Source organism: Apium graveolens, chromosome 8, assembly GCF_009905375.1.
Source record: "Apium graveolens cultivar Ventura chromosome 8, ASM990537v1, whole genome shotgun sequence".
Classification (NCBI taxonomy): domain Eukaryota; kingdom Viridiplantae; phylum Streptophyta; class Magnoliopsida; order Apiales; family Apiaceae; genus Apium; species Apium graveolens.
This window is the reverse complement of record NC_133654.1, coordinates 171,787,611-171,799,750: the sequence shown is the minus strand read 5'-3', so window position 1 is coordinate 171,799,750 and position 12,140 is coordinate 171,787,611. Positions and strand designations below refer to the sequence as shown.

The 12,140-nt window shown below is 40.3% G+C and overlaps 1 non-coding gene across 1 annotated transcript; it reads right to left on the bottom strand.

Moving 5' to 3' along the window:
* Nucleotides 1-5,556: 5,556 nt before the first annotated feature.
* On the bottom strand, nucleotides 5,557-5,663 carry LOC141681548 (small nucleolar RNA R71). The gene has a single exon (XR_012558977.1). It is a non-coding gene; the product is annotated as a small nucleolar RNA R71 (small nucleolar RNA).
* Between the last annotated feature and the right edge of the window lie 6,477 nt (nucleotides 5,664-12,140).

The window sequence follows — 12,140 nt, the reverse complement described above, 5'->3', positions numbered from 1 at the left end:
TCAGCGCGCCTTTCTCATTTCCCCCCTTTAGCCAAATATTTCATTCCCACTAAAAATCCCCCCCCCTTTTGCCTTGTGAAATTTTGAAGTACCTATCTCTCCCTCCCTCTTTTCACCTTTATACTAAAAATAAAGATTAAAATCAAAATTAAACAGACATATGCATAACTAATAATATAAAACCAAAAATCATAAAATCAAAGTCTCTCATCTCTCAACCGAAGAACAACTTCCCACTCTAGGCTTCTCTCACTCTCATCTCTCAACCGAAAAACAACTCCCCTCTTTCGACTTCTCTCAACCAAAAATTGAAGACTAAAGACTGGCTCATCTCTTTTAAATGATATCTCTGCGCTATCTCTTCTCTCTATGTGCTCTCTCTTTCGTCGGAGTTTGGAAAGGTAGGAGATTGAATTGGGTAAGCTCAAGTCTGAGTTTAAAGTTAAAGAGGTGAGACCATAAAGCTCATATCGGAGTTTAAAGCTCAAAACTCAAATCTTGAATTTTTAAAGTAAGCTTTAACCCTAATTTTTAGATTGGGGACTTCAATTTGAAACCCTAATTTTTTAATTAGTTAATTTTAATAAGTTTTAAATAGTTAATTTGAAATTTTGATTCAAATATGATGTTTGTTAATTTTAATTAGATTTACGTGGACATTGGTTTGATTTAGTTAGTTTATTTATTCATTTTAAGTTTCTTGACTTTATTTTGAAATTTTTATGTAAGTTTTTCCTGCCTTTTTTGTTAATAAAGTTATGGAAGAGAGGTAGCTGTGAAGAGACTTTGTAAATTAATAAGTTAAGGTTCATAATTAGATCATATAAAACCTATTTAGAAAATATTATAATGCAGTTTCTGTTTAAAAATAGAGAATTTACATCGAATTTTAACCCGAAACTGATGTTAAAGTTGTTCTCAAACATCAGTTCACAACCGATGTCATATGAGGGTACCTTTCTCCACACCCGCATAGACATCGGTCAGGAAACCTTTTAAAATCGGTTTCCGGCCGATGTCTATTGAAGGTTTATAGTAGTGTTATAGATGTTTATACCTCGATTTCCATCAAGAACTCGAGGAATATAAGTCTAAATGCTCTATCGTTATGATTTTTGTTCCCTATCGCCCTATGGATGTACCTGTGGCTCCAGTACCATTTGTACTAGATCTTATTGAGTCCAAGACCTAAAATATAAAGTAAACTCTTACTTGAATATGTTTACACCTCAGTCGCCATTAAGATCTCAAGGAATACAAGGTTAAATGCCCACTCGCCATGGTTCTTGGCTTCCCTATGTCCCAGTCGCCTTCTAACAAACACTAAAGACTAAAAATAGTTCCAAGGAAAAGGGAGTTCTCCTTATAGGTCTTGTGGGACACCATGGTCTCCTTATGATGGAACATGGTCTCCATGTAGAGTGGTCCCCACCCTAGGTCGCCTTTTATACTTAATAAGTTGAAAAATTCTAATGCAAAGTAAATGAGGCGGCATGTACAAGTGTTCTAGTCACCTTTCAGCATTTTTGTATTGCTCAAGTCGCCTTATAGGCTTCATTAGTGACTCAAGTCACCTTGTAACTTCGATTGAGTTGCCTTGTAGCTTCTTGAGGGTCCAAGTCGCCTTCGAGGGTGTAAGCAAAAGAGGTGTCACCTTCTAAAGCATGTGGTCACCTTTTTCCCTTTGGAATAGCCCACTTGAAATTCAAAATGAAAGATTCACATTAAGCCACATACCTATTTTCTTCCCAAAGTCACCTATCATCCTAGAGATCAATCAATCAGAAGCCAAAAGCTCACTACTTCTCTCACCAGTAAGATGAAACTCTACATAATTCATTTCTTGGAGAAAGGCTCGATTTATTTAAGGTATTTATGAAGAGAAGTGTTGCCCATATTTAGTCTGACTATAAACTTTTACATTCTTGTAAACACTCATTAGATCTAGCCCTTATAGCTTGTATTGATTATCCTTGATCAGATCTTTATCTTCTTAGAGTGATAGGAAACATAGGATATCGTATTATTTGTTTGTAAGCATACCCTCGGGGTTAATTTTCTTAATATAAGAACTTAACTCGAATATCTTGTTTAGTCGTTTTGATTTTAATTTCGCTACTATTATCTTAAGAAAATGATTAAACTACATTCACCACCTCTGTAATTGGACTTCGGACCTAACCGAAACCTATCCAAAAGTTTTTACAACTCAATCATAAATGACGGAATCATCAAAGATTTGATATTTTCAAATTCTATTTGTAACTCACTAGAGACCCGGAAATAAAGAAAATATGTGTACGGACAAGATATGAAAAAGATTGAAATGTTAAACTCTCGAACATTTGGATTAATCATTTTTTCTTGGCAGTGGAAGATTATGTAAACAAACACTAACTTGAAGTTAAGTATAATCAAATTTCATTGTGGAAGACCTAATTTTTATGAAGAATTTGACAGGGTATATCTGATACATGCGTAGTATTATGAAATTGTCACGACACAGTATTACTTAATAAATATAAATAGTTACATCTTAAAATAAATAGATGAGAATTATGGTTCTAACAAAAAAGGATATTTTATATTATAATAATATAAATCCAATAAAATTAGATATTATAAATGGAATAAAAAATTTAATGAAAAATTGATACATGCATTTTGTCGCCGGTTTATGTATATTTTTTATCCGGATAATATTTTTTAAACCATCACATTAAAGATTATTTCCACGAACAAATTATAAAGCCAATTTTTTGTAGAAGAGCAAGCTCCAATATGATAGAATTTGGTAAATATTAAATCATACAATGCAATCATATTCACTAATATTGGTAAATATTACATTTATCAAAGTAATTTCATCATGAAAACTTTACTTTTACTTTTCCTTTTCAAATTCGTAATACTTTAAAAATAGTCCAATCAACTAGACCTTTCTTTTCACAAAAGATTTATTTGATTAAAGTGTAGAATGCTCTGAACTGCACGGGTTATCATCCTAGTACCGTCTTCATACCGGACTTTACAATCTCTCTGGACGTGAATCGGTACCCGAAAGACAACACATTGGCCTTTTTAAAAGCAAGCAAGCCCTCACTGGTCTTCATAATGTGTTATCCTTCATTGGTTTTCATCATTAAATAGTAGGACCATCGTTAATCGACCACTTATACCTCAGTCCATATAATTTCAGAGAAAACTATTTAATTAGAAATCATTGATATTTAAAACTCATTTCATTTTAACATATTTACCATCTTTTGAAATCATTAAGACTCTTTCAAGTCTGAAATTATTAATAATTTAAATTTTACAAAACATTATATGTACTCGTGTAATTGGGTATATCAAAGGAATGATCATACAAGCATAATCATGGGTATTATCAAGTTGAAAACATATGTCTTGGCTACTTACAAATATTTGCAGTTGATAAGTGGCATTTTATACCACTTAGAACGTCTTAAAATGGCTTAAATTGGTGTCTTGAAATCAAATATTTTGTGTATTTGATGCGTTTTTCTAGTGTTTATGCATTTCAGGGTTTTAGTTGCATTTCGGGGGAGGAATCATCAAGAATAAGCCTTGGCATGTGTTCACCATTGCGAGAGGAAAGAAACGGGCAGATTACGGCGAAGAAACGGAGCAAAATCAGATTTCTTCCAGTAAAGGTCTGAGCGCCCGCTCAGCATTGCTGAGCGGCCGCGCAGCAAGCTGAGCGCCCGCTCAGCTATGCTGAGCGGCCGCGCAGGGTCGGGAAAAAAGACAAATTGTTTTAGGACTTCTACTTCTGTTTGGTTTCCACTTCTATGTAATCTAATTTTATGGGACTATTATATAAGTAGATTTGAGACGTTTTCACAAGTGTGGATTAAAAGAAGATTGTGTTTTTACGCAAGAAGCGAAGGAGATAAGGAAGAAGACCGATTTAGCACACCGCAACGAAGAGGAAGCATATCTTCTTGTGATTCTTGTTTCGTTGTAACGTTGGATGCTAGTTTTCTTGCTTTGAACTTATTTACTCTTGTGACGTACTCTGTTTAATATAATTAGTTTAGTTATTATTTTCTTGTGTTTGTTTATCATGATTTCATATGAACCCATGATGACGATAAGTTCTATTATCGGCTAATCGTGATCATGGGGTTGCAACGGATTTATTATGGAATTCTTTAGTTAATCGTTTAATACTTTAGTGTGTGATGATTGCATGATATCTAGTATTGGTTGTGCGTATTCGTCTTATGTGCGTCGCGAACATATAAGATAGGGTGTTAATCTCTTATGAAGCGACGGTGGATCTTGAGATTTAGAACTTGCCATGCTAGCATAGGTTCATGTACGTTGTGCATGATTAGTGGGTAACTCTAACAGTTTTATTTGCCCTATGTAATCAAAAGGAATAACTTGTGCTTAAATCGTTGTGTTTTCAATTTCTGTAGACATATAGGAACTCAACATAATTGATGACTATTCAACTTCTATCTTAATTGTGGATGCTTGGTAGAATGGTATTAGTACAATGAAAGTTGGCTTTTATCAGTTTCGTGTTATTCGATTAATATCATCAATGTCACATGCTAAAGGTAATAACAATGGCTATAGAAGGAAGTAATAATGAAGTTGTGATCTCATGAGTGTTTTATTATTGATAAATTGAAGTGTTAGTTAAGTGATTAATTAAGTAGTTAATTATAGTTAATATTTAATCAACAATTTTAAGTGTTAGTGTCTTAACATTGAGAAGTAATCATACATTGGTGAGTGAGTTTAATTAGACAATAATTTAGTCTGAGTCTCTGAGGGAACGAACTAGAAAATATTCTATATTACTTGCGAACGCGTATACTTGCGTGAATATTAGCGTGTGTTTTCGCCCTAACAAGTTTTTGGCGCCGCTGCCGGGGACTCGGCGTATTTGTTTAGTTTATGTACTTACCGTCATTGGTCATTAGGACTCAGTGATTAGGATGTAGTAGTTACTTATTTTTTCTGGTTGTGTTTCAGGTACTTTAGCAAGCGTTTATGCAAACTCGTTCTCGTGCTCACAAGAGGACTTTAGATACAGCTGAGGAGACAGACGAAGTTCTTGATATTCCGGAGAAGTTAGATTTTGAGGATTCGGATTCAGGAACTGAGCAGAAAGAACCAGTAAACATGGGAGATCGTATTGTTCAAGCTGATCCAGCTCTTATGGATTTTTCTCGGCCTAAAATTGATGACATTCAGTCAAGCATCCTTCATCCGGCTATTCAAGCTAACACTTTTGAAATCAAGCCGGGCACTATTTAGATAGTGCAGAATTCTGTTTCTTTTGGAGGAGCGGCAACTGAAGACCCCAACATGCACATAAGGAATTTTGTCGAGATCTGCAGCACTTTTAAGTATAATGGCGTGACTGATGAGGCTATCAAGTTGAGGCTTTTCCCATTCTCACCGAGGGACAAGGCTAAAGACTGGTTACATTCTGAACCAGCTGGGTCCATCACTACGTGGCAAGATCTTGCGCAAAAGTTTATGGTGAAGTTTTATCCGATGGCAAAGACTGCTGCTATGAGGAGTGCTCTTACTCAGTTTGCGCAGCAACCTACAGAATCTATGTGCGAGGCTTGGGAACGCTACAAGGAAATGTTGAGAAAATGTCCACATCATGGAATGCCGGATTGGATGGTCATCACTGGTTTCTATAATGGTTTGGGGGCCCAATCTCGGCCCATGCTCGATGCAGCAGTTGGAGGCGCCTTATGGGCTAAAAGCTATACTGAGGCGTATAATCTTATAGAGACGATGGTTGTAAATGAGCATCAAAACCCAACTCAGAGGATGACGTCAGGCAAGGTAGCAGGTATTCTGGAAGTTGATGCAGCCACCGCTATTGCAGCCCAGCTCCATGCGCTATCAATGAAGGTTGATTCTCTGGCTACATATGGAGTTAATCAAATAGCTATGGTTTGTGAGCTTTGTGCAGGTTCTCATGCTACGGATCAGTGTTCTCTTATCAACGAATCTGTTCAGTATGTGAATAATTATCAGCGACAACAGCAGCCTGTGCCAGCGACCTATCATCCTAACAACAAAAATCATCCAAATTTCAGCTGGGGGAATAATCAGAATGCTATTCAGCCACCATATCAGCAAGGAGTGAGTAAACAGTTTAACCCACCTGGATTTCAGCAACCACAGCAGTATGCTACAAGGCAATCATATCCTCAACAGGGAAGTACAGCTGCACCTACTAGTGCTGATTTTGAGGAACTTAAGCTGTTGTGCAAGAGTCAGGCGGTTTCTATCAAGACCTTGGAAAATCAAATCGGTCAATTAGCCAATGCAGTGCTCAATCGTCAACCTGGCACTCTTCCCAATGACATGGAAGTACCAGGCAGGAAGGAAGCTAAAGAGCAAGTTAAGGCTATTACCTTAGGGTCTGGAAAAGTGGCTGATGCTGAAAAGGCAAAAGAAGTAGAAGCTGAAATTAGAGATGAAGAATCTAAGCAAAAGGAGAAAGCGGCGGAACCAAGGAAGACTACTGTTGAACACACTCTGCCTAAGGCTAATACAGGGGAGAAACAGCTCTATCCTCCACCACCTTTTCCTAAGAGATTGCAGCAACAAAAGCTGGATAGACAGTTCGGGAAGTTTCTGGAGGTGTTCAAGAAACTTCACATCAATATACCTTTCGCTGAGGCTCTGGAACAAATGCCTAGTTATGCGATGTTTATGAAGACTATTCTTTCAAGGAAGGTGAAACTGGATGACCTTGAAACCGTTTCTCTCACGGAAGAATGCAGCGCTGTTGTGCAGCAAAAGTTACCACGAAAACTGAAAGATCCAGGAAGCTTCACCATTCCTTACACCATTGGCAATCTGACTTTTGACAAGTGCCTTTGTGATTTGGGAGCAAGCATTAATCTAATGCCGTTTTCGATCTTTAAAAAGCTGGATCTGCCTGATCCAAAACCCACATACATGTCGCTACAATTGGCTGACCGTTCCATTACTTACCCAAGGGGCATAGTTGAGGATGTGCTCGTCAAGGTGGATAATCTCTTCTTTCCTGCAGATTTTGTTATTCTGGATTTTGAGGAAGATAAGAAGATTCCCATAATCTTGGGAAGGCCTTTCTTGGCTACTGGCTGTACCTTGATAGATGTGCAAAAAGGTGAACTTACTATGCGGGTCCAAAATCAGGATGTGACCTTCAACGTATTCAAGGCAATGAAATTCCCTACAGAAGATGAGGAGTGCTTAAAATTGGATGTGATTGATTATGCGGTTACTTCGGAACTCGATCGCATGCTAATGTCTGATGCATTGGAAAAGGCCTTAGTGGGGGATTTTGACAGCGATGATGAAGATGGCAACGAGCAATTACAATATCTGAACGCTTCTCCCTGGAAGCGAAAGCTGGACATACCATTTGAATCTCTTGGTACTTCTGACCTTAAGAATGCTGAAGGGAAGCTCAAACCATCAATAGAGGAAGCACCTACCTTGGAGCTCAAGCCATTACCTGAACACTTGAGGTATGCTTTTTTAGGTGATTCATCTACGTTACCTGTTATTATTTCATCTGACCTTTCAGGTAGTGAGGAAGACAAGCTCTTAAGGATTTTGAGAGAATTCAAATCGGCTATAGGATGGACCATAGCAGACATCAAGGGGATAATTCCTTCATATTGTATGCATAAAATTCTGCTAGAGGAAGGTAGTAAGCCAACTGTGGAACAACAGCGAAGACTGAATCCCATTATGAAGGAAGTGGTGAAGAAAGAAATTCTGAAATGGCTGGATGCAGGCATCATTTATCCTATTTCTGACAGCTCGTGGGTGAGCCCCGTACAATGTGTACCTAAGAAAGGAGGTATCACTGTGGTCGCAAATGAAAAGAATGAGCTCATCCCTACTCGAACAGTTACAGGATGGAGAGTATGCATGGATTATAGAAAATTGAACAAAGCCACAAGGAAGGATCACTTCACTCTTCCATTTATTGATCAGATGCTTGACAGATTGGCGGGTCATGAGTATTTTTGTCTTCTGGATGGTTATTCTGGGTATAATCAGATTTGTATTGCACCAGAGGATCAGGAAAAGACTACCTTCACTTGTCCATTTGGCACGTTTGCTTTTCGCAGAGTTTCGTTTGGGTTATGTGGCGCCCCGGCCACTTTTCAGAGATGTATGATGGCTATATTCTCTGACATGATTGGAAATAACGTCGAAGTGTTCATGGATGACTTCTCCGTCTTTGGACACTCATATGATGAATGTTTGAATAATCTGCGAGCCGTACTCAAAAGATGCGTGGAAACTAATTTGGTGCTCAATTGGGAGAAATGTCATTTTATGGTGCGTGAAGGCATTATCCTTGGGCATAAGGTCTCTAGCAAGGGTCTGGAGGTGGACAAGGCCAAGGTGGGAGTCATTGAAAATCTTCCCCCACCTAATTCTGTGAAAGGAATCCGTAGTTTTCTTGGTCATGCGGGTTTTTATCGGCGATTCATCAAGGACTTTTCAAAGATATCTAAGCCGTTGTGCAATTTGCTTGAGAAAGATATGCCTTTCAAATTTGATGATGAATGTTTGGCAGCATTCGAGACTCTCAAGAAGAGTTTGATCACTGCACCAGTTATTACAGCACCAGATTGGACAGAACCGTTTGAGATGATGTGTGATGCGAGTGATTATGTGGTAGGTGCAGTTCTGGGACAGTGCAAGAAAAACCTCTTCCATGTGGTCTACTATGCGAGTAAGACTTTAAATGGTGCCCAATTGAACTACACCACTACTGAGAAGGAGCTTTTGGCTATAGTCTTTGGTTTTGAGAAATTTCGATCGTATCTACTTGGTACGAAAGTAACAGTATTCACTGATCATGCAGCTATTCGCTATCTAGTTTCCAAGAAGGATTCGAAGCCGAGACTCATTCGTTGGGTGCTTTTACTTCAGGAATTTGAGTTAGAGATCAAAGATAGAAAAGGTACTGAGAATCAAGTAGCTGACCATCTCTCTAGATTGGAGAATCCCGATTCTACTTCACAGGATAGGACGTTAATCAATGAATCTTTTCCGGATGAGCAGTTGTTTGCAATTCAGGAGGAAGAACCATGGTTTGCAGATATTGTAAACTATCTCGTCAGTAATATAATGCCTCCTAATTTGACATCCGCTCAAAAGAAGAAGTTTCTGCATGAGGTGAAGTGGTATATGTGGGATGAACCATATTTGTTTAGACAGGGAGCTGACCAGATCATCAGGAGATGTATCCCGTTCTGTGAGACGGAGGGGATATTACGAGACTGCCATTCCACGGTTTATGGTGGACACTATGGTGGTGAGAAGACGGTAGCTCGTATTCTGCAAGCAGGTTTTTTCTGGCCTACTTTGTTCAAGGATGCTCATCAGTTTATTTTAAGGTGTGATCGTTGCCAAAGAGTGGGAAATTTGTCAAGGAAGGATGAGATGCCATTAAATGTGATGCTTGAAGTCGAGGTCTTTGATGTGTGGGGAATCGATTTCATGGGGCCTTTTATCTCGTCTTGCAATAATCAGTACATCTTGCTGGCAGTCGATTATGTCTCAAAATGGGTCGAAGTTAAAGCTTTACCGACAAATGATGCAAAGGCAGTGCTAAATTTTCTTCATAAGCAAATTTTCACAAGGTTTGGAACACCTCGGGTAATCATAAGTGATGAAGGATCGCATTTTTGCAACCGTAAGTTCACTTCTATGATGCAGCGTTATAATGTGAATCATCGAGTAGCTACTTCCTATCATCCGCAAACAAATGGTCAAGCGGAAGTGTCTAACAGAGAGATAAAGCGCATTCTAGAGAAGGTTGTTTGTCCGTCAAGGAAGGATTGGTCTTTAAAGCTCGATGAAGCTGTTTGGGCTTACAGAACAGCATAGAAAACTCCACTTGGGATGTCACCGTTTCAGTTAGTGTACGGTAAGGGATGTCATCTACCTGCGGACCTTGAGCATAAGGCCTACTGGGCATTGAAGAAGTTGAACCTGGATTTAGATGCAGCTGGTAAGAAAAGAATGCTTCAGCTTAATGAACTTGATGAATTTTGACTTCAAGCGTACGAGAATAACAAAATGTATAAGGAAAAGGTGAAGAGGTGGCACGATAGGAAGATACATCCTAAGTTATTTGTGCCAGGGTAACAAGTTCTTTTATTCAACTCTCGGCTCCGACTTTTTCCTGGGAAGTTGAAATCAAGGTGGTCTGGACCTTTTATTGTCAAAACTGTGTTTCCACATGGAGCGGTGGAAATTTTTGAGAATGATCCGGACCAAGCATTCAAGGTTAACGGTCAGCGGTTGAAGCACTACTATGGGGACATGGCAAACCGAGAAGTGGTTAGTGCCATTTTGTTGACTACTTGAGAAGGGTACGAAACGTCAAGCTAATGACGAAAAAGAAGCGCTGCGTGGGAGGCAACCCATGAATTGTTGTTACAGGAACCCTTAGAAGTTAATAACCTATCCAAAAACACAAAAAAATCAGAAAACAGGGGCTGAAAAAAAAAATTCCAGTGACCCCCTGAGCGCCCGCTTAGCTTTGCTGAGCGACCGCGCAGCAAGCTGAGCGCCCGCTCAGCTTTGTTGAGCGACCGCGCAGCAAGCTGAGCGCCCGCTCAGCTTTGCTGAGCGACCGCGCAGCAAGCTGAGCGCCCGCTCAGTTTTGCTGAGCGACCGCTCAGGGGTCGAGTACCAGAATTTTTTTTACAGTTCAGAAAAAAAAAAAATACAAAAATAGTTTTAGCCCATAAACCCACGATTTGTTCCCACTACCCCATCATTTTACCCCTTAATTCCCAAACCCTAATCTAATCCACACCCTATATATACATACACCTATCCTACATATCTCCCACAAAACTTCCTACACTTAAACCCTCTCACAAACATCAAAAATCAGTTCTTACACACTTTTATTCACGAATCAATGGCACCCAAGAGAGCATGCACTATTGACAGCAGCAGCACAGTTCCTACTGCTGATTCATCGAGGGGTACTGCTGCAAGGCCTCGGTTAACTGACAGAGCCGCGGAAGAGGAGTACACTAGGCTGTTGGGGAAGCCGATTCTGAAGGAGAGGGGGTTTTTACCATCGGGGAGGGATGGTGAGTTGCTGCCCATGATTGCAGAGAAGGGGTGGATAGCTTTTTGTGAGTCACCCGAAGCGGTACCGATGAGCGTTGTTCGCGAGTTCTACGCGAACGCGAAGGCCGAAAAGAATGGGTTTTCTGTGGTCCGTGGGCTGACGGTTGATTATCATCCTGCGGCGATTCGCCGTGTGATTGGACAGCGAGAGAGGAAGCCCGAGGAGGAGAACTGGAATGAAAAGACTGCTGAGGATTTTGACTTGGATTTGATTTGTGCGACTCTCTGTCGACCGGGCACAGTTTGGACCTTCAGGACCGGCACTAATGAGTATCGTCACTTTCCGGCGATCGCCATGAACAGGTATGCCCGTGCATGGAATGCATTTATTTGTGCTAATATTTTGCCTTCTTCGCATGCACACGAGGTCACAGTTGAGAGAGCACAGTTGTTGTGGGGAATTCTGAATGAGGAATACTATGTGGACCTTGGTGAGTTTATCTACCAAGGAATTCTAAAGTTTTTGAGGGGAGCGAAGCATATGAACATCCCTTATGCAGCTACGGTTACGAAGCTATGCCGAGCAGTGGGAGTGAACTGGCCGGCTCATGAGCAGTTGCAGTTGCCAGCAGCTCCGATTGATTTTGGCACTCTGAATGGGATGCAGGAGTGGACCGGTGGTGAGCCTGAGGAGCATGGGCTGGGTTATCGTCTTCCAGGAGGGCGTCCAGCACGAGGTGCTACTATGGCTAGGCCAGGGCATGATGAGGCTGGTTCTTCGAGAGCTCAGGAGGGTGCTGGGATGGTTGATGCCCAGTATAGGAGGCTTTCACGGCGGATGGATGCCATGTATGAGACGCAGAGCAGGTTTGCTTAGGAGCTAACCCTTGCGTTAGGGACTGCTTTTCGAGGCCTTGGAGCTGATATCCAGTGGCCAGTTTTTGGTGAGGACTCTGCATACCCGCCGCCTGATACTCTACCCACTGAGGGTGATGATGATGATGACTCCGAGTAGGTATACC